Source organism: Ranitomeya variabilis, chromosome 1, assembly GCF_051348905.1.
Source record: "Ranitomeya variabilis isolate aRanVar5 chromosome 1, aRanVar5.hap1, whole genome shotgun sequence".
NCBI classification, from domain to species: domain Eukaryota; kingdom Metazoa; phylum Chordata; class Amphibia; order Anura; family Dendrobatidae; genus Ranitomeya; species Ranitomeya variabilis.
In genome coordinates, this window is record NC_135232.1 from 289,751,562 (window position 1) to 289,769,328 (window position 17,767).

Genomic DNA, 17,767 nt, shown 5'->3' on the forward strand with positions numbered 1-17,767 from the left:
GGATACACAGGCAGGCCAGGCAGCATTGTGGTCAGTGGAGGAGTATTGCAAGGAGTGTCTGTCCCAGTACTCCCAAAATATAAATAGATGTTAATGTCTCGCAAAACAATAAAAAAAAAAATAAAGAGGGTGGTATACTTAGGTACAGGGGTGGGCTCATCTGCTGAGTTTCTGACATAGTAATTTGGCAGTAAATATTTAATGGTGCCAATATAGGACACTGACCCAGACTACTTTAAGTAGCATCATATATGTCTACAAATTGGTATTGTCAGTGCCAGACATTGAATGATGTCAGCGAATAGACTAAACATTGGTGGAGCTGTGCGAGATAATTTTGCACATGGTACAGCACAGTTTGAGCTGGGGGGGGGAACTCTCTTGTGGCCGGCGGTACCGCCCCAGGGCCCCTCATGTTACAACGGTGTGTCTGACGTTGGGTGCGCACCACCACCGCCAGAGACACTACATTGTACCATGAGGGACCCAGTGGCAATGCCGTCGACCAAAAGCGGGCACACCCACCTCTTCAGACAATCAGCACTGTAACGGGTGCTTGTGCCAAGTGGCGAGACAACGGCCCCGTGGGGGGATTTTTCCTATTGAGGGAGGTGTAAACATGTCGTATGCTGGACAAACAGCTGCTGCAAATTAACAGATTGGAACAATCAGTAAGACCAGTCCACAAGCAAGACCTTTTTATAGGAAAGCTAGGTGTCAGCCGGGAAAGGTGGGGCAAAATAATTTGAAATCCAGGAGTGGTTCATTTTAATGAAGGTGAGATCATCCACATTTTGGGTAGCCAGATGAGTCCTTTTTTCGGTTAATATTGAACCAGCAGCACTGAATACTCTTTCTGATAGCACACTAGCTGCTGGGCAAGCAAGCTCCTGCAACGCATATTCTGCCAATTCAGGCCAGGTGTCTAATTTTGATGCCCAGTAATCAAATGGGAATGACGGTTGAGGGAGAACATTGATAAGGGAAGAAAAATAGTTAGTAACCATACTGGACAAATGTTGTCTCCTGTCACTTTGAATAGATGCTGCAGTACCTGTCCTGTCTGCGGTCATTGCGAAATCACTCCACAACCTGGTCAGAAAACCCCTCTGTCCAACGCCACTTCTGATCTGTGCACCCCTAACACCTCTGCCATGTAGCCCCCTGCAGCTTGTGTGAGAACCATCACCGGCGCTGTGTGCTGGGAATGCCTGAATCAAACGGTCTACAAGAGTAGCTTGTTTGGTTGCTAAGATTTGTTCGAGGTTCTCATGTGGCATAATATTTTGCAATTTGCCTTTATAGCGAGGGTCAAGGATGCAGGCCAACCAGTAATCGTCATCGCTCATCATTTTAGTAATGCGTGGGTCCTTTTTGAGGATACGTAAGGCATAATCCGCCATGTGGGCCAAAGTTCCTGTTGGCAAATCTGCGGTTGTGCTGGTTTGAGGGGCAGTTACAGGCAAATCTAGGTCACTTGTCTCCCTTAAAAAAACTGAACCCGGCCTTGCAACGCCACTAATTTCTGTTGGCCCAGGAGAAGCTTCCTCATTATAAAAGTACTCATCCCCATCATCCTCCTCGTCCTCCTCCTCCTCTTCGCCTGCTACCGCGTCCTCTACACGGCCCTGACCAGACAATGGCTGACTGTCATCAAGGCTTTCCTCTTCCTCGGCTGCAGACGCCTGCTCCTTTATGTGCGTCAAACTTTGCATCAGCAGACGCATTAGGGGGATGCTCATGCTTATTATGGCATTGTCTGCACTAACCAGCCGTGTGCTTTCCTCAAAACACTGAAGGACTTGACACAGGTCTTGTAGCTTCGACCACTGCACACCTGACAACTCCATGTCTGCCATCCAACTGCCTGCCCATGTATGTGTATCCTCCCACAAAAACATAACAGCACGCCTCTGTTCGCACAGTCTCTGAAGCATGCGCAGTGTGGAGTTCCACCTTGTTGAAATGTCGATGATTAGGCGATGCTGGGGAAGGTTCAAAGACCGCTGATAGTTCTGCATACGGCTGGAGTGTACGGGCGAACGGCGGATATGCGAGCAAAGTCTGCGCACTTTGAGGAGCAGGTCGGGTAACCCCGGGTAACTTTTCAGGAAGCACTGCACCACCAGGTTTAAGGTGTGAGCCAGGCAAGGAATGTGTTTCAGTTGGGAAAGGGCTATGGCAGCCATGAAATTCCTTCCGTTATCACTCACAACCTTGCCTGCCTCAAGATGTACAGTGCCCAGCCATGACTGAGTTTCATTCTGCAAGAACTCGGACAGAACTTCCGCGGTGTGTCTGTTGTCGCCCAAACACTTCATTGCCAATACAGCCTGCTGACGCTTGCCACTAGCTGTCCCATAATGGCACACCTGGTGTGCAACAGTGGCAGCTGCGGATGGAGTGGATGTGCGACTGGGGTGTGTGGACGAGCTCTCGCTTCTGCATGAGGAGGAGGAAGAGGAGGAGGGGGGCGAACACCTACAGCCAACTCTTTCCTTGACTGTGGACTAGGCAAAACTGTACCAATATTGCTGTCCCCTGTGGACCCTGCATCCACCACATTCACCCAGTGTGCCGTGATGGGCACGTAACTTCCCTGGCCATGCCTACTGGTCCATGCATCTGTTGTCAGGTGCACCTTTGTAGTCACAGACTGCCTGAGTGCATGGACGATGCGGTCTTTAACATGCTGTTGGAGGGCTGGGATGGCTTTTCTAGAAAAGAAGTGCCGACTGGGTAGCTCGTAGCGTGGTACAGCGTAGTCCATCAGCGCTTTGAAAGCTTCGCTTTCAACTAACCGGTAGGGCATCATCTCTAATGAGATTAGTCTAGCAATGTGGGCGTTCAAACCCTGTGTACGCGGATGCGAGGATGAGTACTTCCTTTTCCTAACAAGAGTCTCATGTAGGGTGAGCTGGACTGGAGAGCTGGAGATCGTGGAACTAGCGGTGGTGCCGGTGGACATGGGTGACTGAGAGAGGGTTGGAGATGGTATTCTTGCCGGTGCCCTACATGCAGTGTTTCCTACTACTAACCTGGTGATTCCCTGACTGCTTTGGCCTGGCGACGAAAGCTGCACAGATACTGCAGGTGGTGTGGGAAATGGTCGGCTTACAGGGAGGGAAGGGATGTAGTGTTGCTGACTAGCTTCATTGGCCGAGGGTGCTGCAACCTTTAGGCACATTTGGTAGTTAGTCCAGGCTTGTAAACGCATGGTGGATAAATGTCTATGCATGCAACTTGTATTTAGACTTTTAAGATTCTGACCTCTGCTTAAGGTTGTTGAACATTTTTGACAGATGACTTTGCGCTGATCATTTGGATGTTGTTTAAAAAAATGCCAGACTGCACTCTTTCTACTATCGGATACCTTTTCAGGCATTGCAGACTGAGCTTCTTTAACCGGATGGCCACGCTGTCCTCCAACTGGTTTTGGTTTTGCCACGCGTTTTTGGCCAGATACGGGCCCGGTAGATGGAACCTGTTGTGATGTTGATGCCTGCTGCGGCTCCTCCTCCTCCGCTTCAGAACTACTGCCGCCTGCACCCTGTTCCCCCAATGGCTGCCAATCGGGGTCCACAACTGGGTCATCTATGACCTCCTCTTCTATGTCGTGTGCGATTTCGTCTGTGTCACCGTGTAAGCCGGTGGTATAGCGTCCATGACGGGGCACCATAGTCTCCGCTGGGTTTGATTCTGCCTCAGTACACTGCGAGGGCAATGTTCTGGTCTGAGTCAAAGGAACAGCATAGTAATCTGGCTGTGGCTGTGCATCTGTGCACTCCATGTCCGATTCAACTTCTAATGGACATGGCCTGTTAACTGTTTCACTGTCTAACCCAGGAACGGTATGTGTAAAGAGCTCTATGGAGTAACCTGTTGTGTCTGCTGACGCATCCTTCTCTCTTGTTCTGGGTGAAGAAGACAAGGAAGCGACTTGTTCCTGACCGGGAGCATCCACTGACGATGCACTGCTCTGACATTTGGCACTTTCCGAGGAGGAGGCGAAAGAGCTAGAGGCAGAGTCAGCAATGAAAGCCAATACTTGTTCCTGCTGCTCCGGCTTCAAAAGTGGTTTTCCTACTCCCAGAAAAGAGAGCGTTCGAGGCCTTGTGTAGCCAGACAAGGAACCTGGCTCAACAACTCGAGACTTAGGTGCTGTACTGCTTTTACCACGACCACCTGATGCTCCACCACCACTACCATCATTACCAGCTGACAATGACCGCCCACGGCCACGACCTCTTCCACTAGACTTCCTCATTGCTTGCAAAACGTAACCAAAGTAACACTATTTGTTACTGTAAAACAACTTATAAGATGAACTCAAACTTCTGTAGGATTTATATATACCTTTATAGGTGCCTGACACTGAAAGGAAAATCAGGCCCAATGTTACACACTAGGTATTCTAGATTAGAACACAGTAATACCACAAATACAGAGAATATACCTCATATATATTATTCCCAATACAAAAAATAATAACCAATTCTCGGTATACTGTGTATATTGGTGACCAGGACCCCCTGACGAAGGAATATTGTCCGAAACGTGCGTTGGGGTGCGCCAACACAGGACTCAGGCCATTAACAGGTAATCTATTGGTAAAATCATTGATAGTCTCCCCCTGCTCCTTGCATATGAATGGCATTTAGCATTGAATGAGTTAAGCTGAGAGCTGTGACACTTTGCACTTTCTCCTCCGGTTCTTTGCACAGGAATGGGATTTAGTACCGAATTTGTTGAGCTGAGAGCTGTGGCACATTGCAATTTTTTATGCTGTCTCCTGGCACTGTGAGATATATATATCCCTTTGAGCACTATTGCACTTTTTAGTATTTTGTATGTGGTCTTATTGCGTTGCACGGTGACATGAATTATAGCACTCGTATTGCACTTTATAAAAATCTCTGTTTGCACTAATTTATCATATATTTGAGCAGTGAAGATAAGGGACTACATATAATATATTCTCTATACCTTGGCTGGCATATTTTATGCAATTATCTTCTGTCCTGTGTTTGGTTTAAATTGATGTAATTTTATTGATGTATTTTATACTATTATACGTTGCTATTTCTGTGTATGTTGAATGAAATACAATTTAAATAAAGTTCTCTGTTTTAATAACCTCTGGTAATCCATATAAGGGTGTTTGGGTCTTTTCTTACACTAGGTATTCTGTGGCCCAATAATTTGAGACAGATGGCACACACAGGCCCAGCACTCAGGCAGAAATGCCAATCTTAATCCCCCACTATTTTTTTTTTTTTCTGGGAGAATTTAACCCCCCCCCCAAAAAAAAAGGCCCAGTATTACACAGTGTTTTCGGTGCCAAACAATGAGAGAGAGATGCCACACACAGCAATGGCACGGAGTCAGACTTGACAATATTTATCTCCCACTAATTTTTTTTTTGGAAAAGGGAGAATTTAGAAAAAAAAAAAAAAAGGACAAGTATTACACAGTGTTTTCAGTGCCACACAATGAGAGAGAGATGCCACACACAGCAATGGCACGGAGGCAGACTTGACAATATTTATCTCCCACTAATTTTTTTTGGGGAAAAGGGAGAATTTAGAAAAAAAAAAAAAAAAGGACAAGTATTACACAGTGTTTTCAGTGCCACACAATGAGAGAGAGATGCCACACACAGCAATGGCACGGAGGCAGACTTGCCAATATTTATCTCCCAATAATTTTTTTTTTTTTGAAAAGGGAGAATCTACCCCCCCCAAAAAAATGGCCAAGTATTACACAGTGTTTTCAGTGCCACACAATGAGAGAGAGATGCCACACACAGCAATGGCACGGAGGCAGACTTGACAATATTTATCTCCCACTAATTTTTTTTTTGGAAAAGGGAGAATTTAGAAAAAAAAAAAAAAAAGGACAAGTATTACACAGTGTTTTCGGTGCCACACAATGAGAGAGAGATGCCACACACAGCAATGGCACGGAGGCAGACTTGCCAATATTTATCTCCCTGCAGTTATCTCAGAAAAGTATGGCAGGCAGCTGTAAAAGGACTGCTGTACACAAAAGTGTGGACAAACACACAAGATAGCTGTGCAGAAAGGAAGGAAAAACAGGATTTGTGCTTTGAAAAAAGCAGTTGGTTTACACAGCGGCATACACACAAAGCAACGCAGCTATCAAGGAGCCTTCTAGGGCAGCCCAATGAGCTACAGCGCTGAGAAAAAAAAAATGTAGCTTCCACTGTCCTGCAAACAAAAGGTGGTATTGGACAGTGGAAATCGCTACAGCACAAGCGGTTTGTGGCTTTATGTACCCTGCCTATCACTATCCCTGCTTCCGAAGAAGCTGCAGCAACCTCTCCCTACGCTCAGATCAGCAGCAGTAAGATGGCGGTCGGCGGGAACGCCCCTTTATAGCCCCTGTGACGCCGCAGAAAGCAAGGCAATCACTGCAATGCCCTTCTCTAAGGTGGTGGGGACTGAGATCTATGTCATCACGCTGCCCACACTCTGCGTCCACCTTCATTGGCTGAGAAATTGCGCTTTTAGCGTCATTGAAACGCGACTTTGGCGCGAAAGTCGCGTACTGCATGGCAGACCCCACACAGGGATCGGCTCGGTTTCATGAGACGCCGACTTTGCCAAAAGTCGGCGACTTATGAAAATGAACGATCCGTTTCGCTCAACCCTAGTAGTGACCATTAGATTTAGCTGTTAGTAGGTCATTAGAGACTTTAGTGAGGGCAGTTTCAGTAGAGTGTAAAGAGCGGAAGCCAGATTGAAGAGGGTCGAGAAGAGAGTTATCTGAGAGATAGCGGGTAAGACGGGAGTGGACCAGGCGTTCCAGGAGTTTAGAGATGAAGGGAAGATTAGAGACAGGTCTATAATTAGCGGCACAGTTTTGGTCGAGGGAGGGTTTTTTAAGTAATGGATGTATGATGGCATGCTTAAATGAGGAGGGAAAAATACCAGAAGTGAGGGAAAGGTTGAATATTTTTGTTATGTGAGAGGTGACAACCGGGGAAAGGGACTGGAGGAGATGTGACAGAATGGGGTCACTGGTGCAAGTGGTCGGGCGAGAAGATGCAAGAAGCCTGCTTACTTCTTCTTCAGTAACTGGTTCAAAGTCAGAGAGTGAACTAGATGCAGTGGGGGAGGGAGGACAGTGCCTGGTATGAAGAGATTGGGAGATGATTTCCTGTCGAATGTGGTCAATTTTTTCTTTGAAGTAATTGGCCAGATCGTCAGCGTGGAGATCTGTGGTTGGGGCCTGCTCTCTTGGGTTGAGTAGGGACTGGAAAGTGTCGAAGAGATGTTTAGGGTTATTGGACAGTGAGGTGATGAGGGTGTTGAAATAGGTTTGTTTGGAGAGGTGAAGGGCAGAGTTGTATGTATGTATATATATATATATATATATATATATATATATATATATATTGGATTAAACAATATATATAAAGCATGTATAACACAAAATAAATGGTGTACTACCCCATGGCACATCTGCCAGTCCAACTGTGTTATAGAGAAAGAGGTAAAGTCTTTGGTTAACAATGTACTGTGATTAGTAAGTGTCCCGCATACATCTCTGGAACTCATTACCTGGTTATACAGCACTTGTCACAGTTTCCCTCTAGGGACCAAGAGCTAGGAATGTCATTTTGGATGCATTATTAAAAGCTCGTAGGTCCTTACAAATTATCAACATAGCATCCCTATCCTGTAGTGATATCTGACCTCAACGGTGCCAGTATAGGGGAAAGTGACATTACCCTTTGCTCTGTGAAAAAGTACAAAAAAGGAGACGGATGCATACCCACACATAAAAGAAGGCTATGGGAAAAGATATGTAGCATTTCCTCGCTGAGCACATTTGAATAATTCAGTGTGGCCTGGTCTCCAGGGCACCATTGTCTTCAGTAAAGGCAAATCAGCAGCCTGGACAGCCTGTTAAGAGGACTCCAGCCTGCTGCCTTTTTTCTGTAAATCAGGATTAATGAGGAGGTAGAGGAAACCCAAAGCCCAATGCAGCAAATGCTGGCAGCTAGCTTGTCTCAGTAGCCTGGCTCTGAAGTGGCTTCTGCCTTGATATCCTCAGGCATTCTACTGTACAAGCCATCAACTTGTTGCTAACTAGCTATCACCTGGTTTTCACTAAAGACAGTTTTCCTTTCCCAGATTTTTACTGTTATTCACATAATGAACTGATGTTTTTATTCTTTAAATCCTACTGTAATTTTTGGAAACCAGTTCCCACTCACAGTGACAGGTAACCTCATTAAAAAAATAGCAACAAGAGAAATGTACATAAATATATAAAATGCATAAATAACACACAGACAACACAACATCAACAATAATCCAGAATAAAAATGACAATTTCTCACAGCACGCTCCCACTTTTGCTTAGATTTGCTGCATGACATTTCAAGTTCTTTCAGTTGCAAAAAAGTTGAGATTTCCAATTTTTCTTCTTCTCCAGAATGTGTTCTTATTAATAATAATAAGTCAGAATGTTGTTAATAACTATGGGTCAATTACTGGTGTTTTAAATGACAGATGTTAGTCACACCAAATAATACATATTAAATGAGAGCTCACTATAAAGGCATGGACACTTGCTGCAGAATATTGCTCAGCATCTGGAATCAAATGAACACGCGGATCTATAGCTTGATCCGATGCACTCTCTGCAGTGTGATGTAAATATAATTAGTGTCTTATAAGTAGCAGACGTTAAGGTATGTAAGTGACTGGGTAGGTCCAATAAAGATGCCTGATTTAAAAGTTTTCTTTTTTCTTTTTAATTCAATAGTTTTGTTTTCTACCTTAAAATAATAAAAAGAGCCTTATATACCTCCTGCAGCTCCAGTGTTATCTTAGTGCTGGACTCAGTCTTTGTTGACATTGTGGTAATGGTCATGTCACAACAACAGCCCCCAACTACTGGGCTTAGGGGGACTTGAGTTGGCTACCTTGGCTTCAGCATTGAACTCAGCAATTAGCTACAGTGGTCATGTGCTATAGTTAAAATTTCACTGCTGCAGCCATGTAAACAAAGAATGGGTCAGCAAAAGAAAAAAAAATAGGGAACATTTATTTTAAGAGGACCTATTACCAGGGCAAAATTTTTAACTGTTTTTTAACAAGATCCGTCATACGATTTCATAGACATGGGCTTTTTTATTTAGTGCAAATATTCTTGTTATTGGGGCATGGCTTTCATGATTCGATGGGGTGCAGATTTCTCTGCTCTTTTAGGTCTCATTTAGATGTTTGTGTTGCTCACACATAGTCTGTCATTATTGTTCACAGATAGAACACATACCCATTACAATCTATGGGACTATTTACATGTCCTTGTTTTTTCATGGATCATGCGGCTGAGCATTACTTGAGGAGACATATCCATGTTTTTCCAGTATCATGGATGAAAAGTGCCTATACAAGTCTATGGTTCAGTGAAAACACATGCAGCAGACGGATGCCATCCATTTGCTGTCCGTATTTAACATTGCAAAGTATAGGAGAAGATTTGTAATTTATTTATCCTTCCCAGAAAAACACTGAAGACACTGAAAAAACAGACACATGGACAATTCACTGATGAAATTGATGGCAAACATGGACACACAGACCATGCACTGATGACACTGATGGTAAAAAAAAAACACGTGGACCATATACTGATGACACACTGATCCAAAACACCGAAGAGACCGATATAATTTGTTTCATGTACGTGTTTATCCCCTTTCCGACATTGGGCGTAATAGTAAGCCGAAATCGGACACCCTTGCCTTGATGTGGGCTCTGGTGGAGAGCCCACATCTTTCCTGACTCATGTCAGCTGTTTTGAACAGCTGACGTGACCGGAACAGCCGAGGGTGGAATCGTGATCCACCCGTGGCTATTAACCCATTACTCCACTTGACACCACAACAGTGGGAAGAGTAAGGCTAAGTGCCAGAATTTGCACATCTTAGAGATGCAACTTTTCTGGGGTGGCTGAGAGCTGAAGTTCTTAGCCTAGGGGGCCAGTATCCATGTCCCCTTTCTAGGCTATTAATATCAGTCTGCATCTGGCTGCATAGCTTTTGCTGGTTATTAATTATAGGGGACCCACCTCATTTTTGGGGGGTCCCCTATTTTAATAGCCAGTAAAGGCTAATTATACAGCTGTGAGCTGATGTTAATAGCCTGGGAAGCTCCATGGATATTACCCCCATCCCAGGTTATAAACATTGGCCCTCAGCCTTCAGCTTTCGCTCTGCTGGTTATGAAAATTGCATGGGAGCCCACACCATTTTTTTCTGAAAAATAATATTTTACTAATTAAATACATGTACAGTAAGCTGCACACACTGTACTAATTGTATTTGTTACACACATCTATATATCTACCTTCTCTATTTGTATTTACTGTATATAATCCATCTCTTCTATCCTGTCAGCGATTTTACAGTGCATGGCACATGAATTGCCGGCTTTTCTTCTATCTGTCTACCTATGCAATATAAATACATATATAAGTGTGTGTGCCACTGACATCTATATATCTATGCGTTCTATGTGTATATATCTATTCTATCTATTCTATCCTGTCAGTATGATTTTACTGTATGTGCACATGAATTGCTAGCTTTTCAATAGAGACCAGGGCATAAAAATCGGACAGCACTCTCACCCATAGGCTTGCATTGGCGAGTCTCGGTGACAAGCGCAGAACTCTATGATTTTACACGCACACTAAATATGCCTGAGAAAATAAACGGTGATGTGAGCTGCCCCATAGATTAACACTGGGCCGAGTGCTATGTGATATTTTCTCCCATAGCACTCGCCCGCATTCTACGGTAGTGTGACGCTGGCCTTACATTGCAGGTCTATGGAGCGTCGGAATAAGGCTTTAGCTATTTACTTTGAGTCGGAGGCACAGCATTTGGGGTTATATTATTCTATGAAGCCTCTTATGGGGCCATCATTAACCTTTTATGCAACATTATATGGGGCATATTTTAACATGGAGCAACTTATGGGGCCCATTATGAACTTTTTGGAGCATTATATGGGCAATATTTTGTATGGAGCATCTTATGGGGTCCATCATGAACTGTATGGAGCATTATATGGAGCTCCTGATTTAATATGGATATTCAAAAACACTTTACCTACTGATGTCTCAATTAATTTTACTTTTATTGGTATCTACCGTATTTTCCGGCGTATAAGACGACTGGGCGTATAAGACGACCCCCCAACTTTACCAGTTAAAAAATAAAATCTTCTTAAAAGTCGGGGGTCTTCTTATACACCCTATGTCGTCTTATAGGGCCGGTGAATATGTGCCTTTTGGGGGGGGGGGAGTGATCCTGATGAGGACGAGGGGGCGTCTCACAGGAAAGTGAGTATCCCCCATTACCTTATCATAGCGCTGCAGCGTGGGGTCTCTGTGCTGGGAGCGGCGGCTGCTGTGCTGTGCTGTGCTGTGCTGTGGCGGCTCCTCTTCTGCAGTGTGGGGCCTCTGGTGCTGTGGGGCGGTGGCGGCGGCGTATCTTCATACAGTCGGGGCTCCTCCGGCATCTCAAAGACTGGAAGCCCCGCCGGCAACTCCATGGGTACAATGCGGTCAGGTGGCCTCCGGGAAAATGGCCGCTGCTCAGATTCAGATCTCGTCCCGAGATCTCGGGAGACGAGATCTGAATCTGAGCAGTGGCCATTTTCCCGGAGGCAGCTCAATAGGTGCGATGCGGTGGCCCGGCCGCTGGGGGCTGCGCATGCTCAGATTCAGATCTCAACGAGATCTGAATCTAAGCAGCGGCCATTTTCCCAGAGGCCAGCGCATTGTACCGATGGAGTTGCCGGCGGGGCTTCCAGGCTGAGATGCCGGAGGAGCCCCGACTGCATGAAGATACGCCGCCGCCGCCACCGCCCCACAGCATCAGAGGCCCCACACTGCAGAAGAGGAGCCGCCACAGCACAGCACAGCAGCCGCCGCCGCTCCCAGCACAGAGACCCCACGCTGCAGCGCTATGATAAGGTAATGGGGGATACTCACTTTTCTGTGAGACGCCCCCTCGTCGTCATCAGGATCACTCCCCCCCCCACCCACCATATACACCCGGCGTACAAGGCGATTCCCGGCGTACAAGACGACCCCCGACTTTTAAGAAGATTTTCAGGGGTTAAAAAGTCGTCTTGTACGCCGGAAAATACGGTATTTTTGTTTTTGAAATTTACCAGTAGCTGCAGCATTTCTGACCCTAGGCTTATACTTGAGTCAATAAGTTTTCCCAGTTTTTTGTGGCAAAATTAGGGGTCTCGGCTTGTTCTCGGGTCGGCTTATACTCGAGTATATACGGTAAGTTCATTTTCTCTATGTAGCGATTGTTCCAGTAGGGCAGGAAAACATGATTTCAGTTTTTTTTTCCTGACTGCATAACTACTTCTAACTGATTTACAATATACAGTGTGTGTCAAACCTAAGCGAAAAATGAGGTGATGACGTCTGAAAAAATCCTTTAAGAAAGCAAGAAGCAAGAAAGAAGCAAGGAACAGGATGTCATCAAATGAACATGGGAGGCGCCGAACCGGGACCGCCCCTGGGTGAGTATAATTTAACTTGTTTTTCTTATCTTTCAGGTTACATCAGGGGCTTTTCTACAGAATTACAGAAGGCTGTAGATAAGCCCCTAATGGTAGTGGCCGCAGCTGATATGCAAAAAATGAGGTGACAGATTCCCTTTAATAATTTACAGAGATGATGGGACTAGCCTACATCTCATCTTCTGGGTGGTTTACAAATACACCCACTTGTTCAACCTTGATAGGTTATCTTGAAGTGCGTTTTTTTTACTATTTCATATTATGGGATATTGCTAATCGATACAATATTTTACTGATTGGGAAGTTATTTCTACTGAAACAGCCAAGAAAGGTGAGCCCCCCATGCCCGACCCACCATTTTTTAAACCATTATTATTGTTCTTATGCAAGCATTGCAGATGACTTCTGACAGCTTCAAATTATTTGCTAGGAAGAGCAGAGGCAGCAGTGGAAAATGATGTTTTCTGCATGCAAAAAATGGTGAATCTCAATCACAGGACAGGTGGAGGAGAGGATGTTTTGAAAAGATCTTTGGTGTTTGTGCATATACTCACCTGTTTCCATTCCTGAGTTTTCTTTCCCATCCAGATTAAGCCATAGGTGCCAATATTGTCTATGGCACTACTCCATAACATAGAGAAGCACAGTAATAGGGAAGATTTGCACCCTACTTGTATGTGATCTATAAATATTTAGTTTGGATCACATCTGGGATTTGTAGGCATGACTAGCTGTTGTCTTTATAAAGGGTTGGCCTGTTTTTTTATATTTTAAATTTAGGGTGTATTTTGCTTTTGCCATAGCAATATGTGAATATGTACACTCTCTGGGCAAAAGTATTAATACACACCTCATAATCATTGAAGTCATATTTTTCATTGCCAGTCCTATTGCCACAAGAGTATAAATTCTTGCACTTAACTATGCAAACAGCCATTTAACAAATATTTCTGATAAAAAAGGTCACTTGAAAGAGTTCACTAAATTCAATTTTTTTAGAACGTGGAAAATGTAAGCTCTTAGTAACCACAGCTACCAAACTACAAAGTGGCAAATCATGTAAGTTAGAGAGAGGGGTTGCGGAGTGCTGAGGAGCAATGTGCATGAAAGTTGCTAACGCTCCACTGCAGAGTTCCAAACCTCCTCTGGCATTAACATCAACACAAATAGTATGCATTAGGAAATTCTTGGTATGGATTTTCATGGCCAAGCAGATGCATGCAAGCTGTGCCAGTTGTAATTTGATGGAAGAAGGATGTTGCTTTAAAGGTAATTTTCAAGGGTGGACCCCTTTGTTCCAGAGAAGGAAGTATTAATACTGCAACACACCAAAACATTTTAGAGAATTTTATGTTTCCAACTACGTGGGAACAGTTTTACAAAGGTATTTTTTCTCTTTTCTAGTATGATTGTGTCCTCGTGCACAAAGCAAAATTGAATGAGGTTGATGAGGAAGTACTTGCATGGCCACACAGAGCCTAGATCTCAGGTTCTTCAAACACATTTGGGTGAACTAAAACAGAAATTTTGAGCCCGACCCTCTCATGCAAAATCAATGTCTGACCTCACAAATGTTTTTCTGGGCAAAAATTTTCACAAACTACAATATCTTGTAGATGGCCTTTCCATACAACTGTAAGTTGTTTTAGCTGCAAAATGTGAGACCAACTCCATACCTTTGGATTTAGATTGGCATGCCATAAAAGCTCCTTTAGGCTTGTTGTCTCAGTGAGTCCTACAGTGTGTAAGAACAAAGTAGTCAGTATTGCCATCTTAATGTTAGCATTACATATATGTATTAAAAAAAAGTTCTAAGGCTCTAATACATATTCACATTCCTCCAATACGATACATGATATAAAGTGCATTCATACTGTACAAAAATAACATATACAAGGCTTATGATCACATATCTTTTTGACAAAACAAAAACCTGCTTCAGTAATTTTTTATTAATTATAACATTTTTGTACTCATTTACTTACTTATTAATGTCCCACCATGAGGCATTTCTGTTTGCCCACAAACCTTGTAGGAAGAAAGCCATACACTGGTGTCTTTCACCTCCACCTCCACTGCATATAATGTATAATTGTGTATACAATGTATAAAAGGCACTTATACATAGTGTCAGAAAATCAGAGCAAAAGAAACCCTCACTCTGCTATGTAAAGAAAAGGAGTAAGCTTATCATTTCCTGTAGACCCCCATTGATTGTCGATCCATGTAAGGACATGTGAGAACCACTCAATCGAAGCAATAGTAAAGAGCAATGTGCATCACCACTGTCCGACGCATTCCGGAAATAAGTCTTATTCAGGGTAAGGTACTGGACATCGCTCTAGACTTGTCTCTACACTATATATCCACAACCTATATCCTTAAGCAAGAAACCAAGATTTCGTTTTGACATTAATGCTTCAGACATATGTCATTTTCAGCTCACACTCCAGTCCGGCAAATATTAATTGATGTTCCGTTGCCATACAAGAATCAGCGCTCACAACATTTTTCTCCTTAATAATAAAATGTAATAAAATGATGGATTATCTCTAATTATGTTCCAAGATGTATCAAGATTTAAATTGTAAAGTCTGTATTATGCACAGTTCTGAACACAAAGCAGCCTATATCTAATTTGCTTTCAAACTCTATTCATGTATGCCGTGAAGCTGCGGCATTAGCAGAGTGATATACACTTTCAAGCAAGCCGTCCTGTATTTTAATGAAATGGTTTATGTTTTTGAGTGCTACCTTTTGACGCGTGTCTGCAAGTCCTATATAAGATGTAACCATTTGGTTCATATATTTACAAGCAACCAGCACTATTTTTGTCAGTGAGTCATCTTTCTTTGACAAGAGTTCCATCAGCATTGCATTAGTGGCTCTAATCTATGCTGTCTGCATAATAAGTACAAAGCATTATGTGTAGTCTTGAAGCATCCATGGCAGCCTCTGCATATGATCCCTCTATACTTGTAACACAGCTTGTTCTCTGTTCTTTTTAATTACAGCCAGGACAATATGTCTCTGTAATGTACACCCTGACTGCCTCCTCCCAACAATTGTCAACGGAATATGTACTTTGCAAATACTCCTTACATGGCACATTTATGCAAGGTGTGGATAGAAAATTTGTCTTGAAACCTGACACTGCTAAGATTTGTTGCAACACTTGAATTCTTACAATGATTTCAAAGCAGAGAATATGAAAAAAATTATTTGACATAATCTTCAGTTGAGGGTTGCAGTATTTAGAAACAGTTTTGATGTCATTTTTGTAATGAGAAGCTAATGAACGGTACCGGTAATTCCAATTCTAGTAAAATACTGAAAACGACAATGTATCTTTGCTTAATATATTTTTTTAAATTAGGGTCAATTCACATGGGACAGATTCACTGCAGGCAATATATGTCATGAATCCCAATGGCTAGGGATAGCAAAGGACAAGCAAGGTACAAATATATAACGGACGAGCTCTAGGGTGATGGAACCTGGGCTGACCGCTGCCCTACGCCTGACAAACGCAACTAGAGATAGCCAGGGAGCGTGCCTACGTTGGTTCTAGACGCCACGCACCAGCCTAAGAGCTAACTAGTACTGCAGAGAAAATAAAGACCTCACTTGCCTCCAGAGGAACGAACCCCAAAAGGTATAGTTGCCCCCCACATGTATTGACGGTGAAATAAGAGGAAGGCACACACATAGAGATGATATATATAGGTTTAGCAAATAGAGGCCCGCTGTAAACTAGAAAGCAGAACGATACAAAAGGGGTCTGAGCAGTCAGCAAAAAACCCTAATCAAAAAAACCATCCTGAGATTACAAGAACCCATGTGCCAACTCATGGCACATGGGGAGAACCTCAGTCCACTAGAGCTACCAGCTAGCATAGAGACATAATAAGCAAGCTGGACAAAAAAACCAAACAACTGAAAATCAGCACTTAGCTTATCCTGAAAGATCTGGGAGCAGGTAGGCAGGAACAAAACAGAGCACATCTGAATACATTGATAGCCGGCAAGGAAATGACAGAAAGGCCAGGTAAAATAGGAAACACCCAGCCTCTGATGGACAGGTGGAAACCAAAGGCCGCAACCCACCAAAGTCACCCAGTACCAGCAGTAACCACCAGAGGGAGCCCACAAACAGAATCCACAACAGTACCCCCCCTTGAGGAGGGGTCACCGAACCCTCACGAGAACCCCCAGGGCGATCAGGGTGAGCTCTATGGAAGGCGCGGACCAAATCAGTCGCATGAACATCGGAGGCGACCACCCAGGAATTATCCTCCTGACCATAACCCTTCCACTTAACCAAATACTGGAGTTTGCGTCTGGAAACACGAGAATCCAAGATCTTCTCAACAACATACTCCAATTCTCCCTCCACCAGCACCGGAGCAGGAGGCTCAACCGAAGGAACAACGGGCACCTCATACCTCCGCAACAATGACCGATGGAACACATTATGAATAGCAAACGATGCTGGGAGATCCAAACGAAAAGATACAGGGTTAAGAATCTCCGAGATCCTATAAGGACCGATGAACCGAGGCTTGAACTTAGGAGAAGAGACCTTCATAGGGACAAAACGAGAAGACAACCACACCAAATCCCCAACAAGAAGTCGGGGACCCACGCGGCGACGGCGATTAGCAAACTGCTGAGTCTTCTCCTGAGATAACTTCAAATTGTCCACCACCTGATTCCAAATTTGATGTAGCCTGTCCACCACCACGTCCACTCCAGGACAATCCGAAGACTCCACCTGACCAGAGGAAAAACGAGGATGAAACCCCAAATTACAAAAAAAAGGAGAGACCAACGTGGCAGAACTAGCCCGATTATTAAGAGCAAATTCGGCCAGTGGCAAAAAAGCAACCCAGTCATCTTGGTCAGCAGAAACAAAACACCTCAAATAAGTTTCCAAGGTCTGATTAGTTTGCTCCGTCTGGCCATTCGTCTGAGGATGGAATGCAGACGAGAAAGACAAATCAATGCCCATCTTGGCACAAAATGTCCGCCAAAATCTAGACACAAACTGGGATCCCCTGTCAGAAACGATATTCTCCGGAATCCCATGCAAACGAACCACGTTCTGAAAAAATAAAGGGACCAACTCAGAGGAGGAAGGCAACTTAGGCAAGGGCACCAAATGAACCATCTTAGAA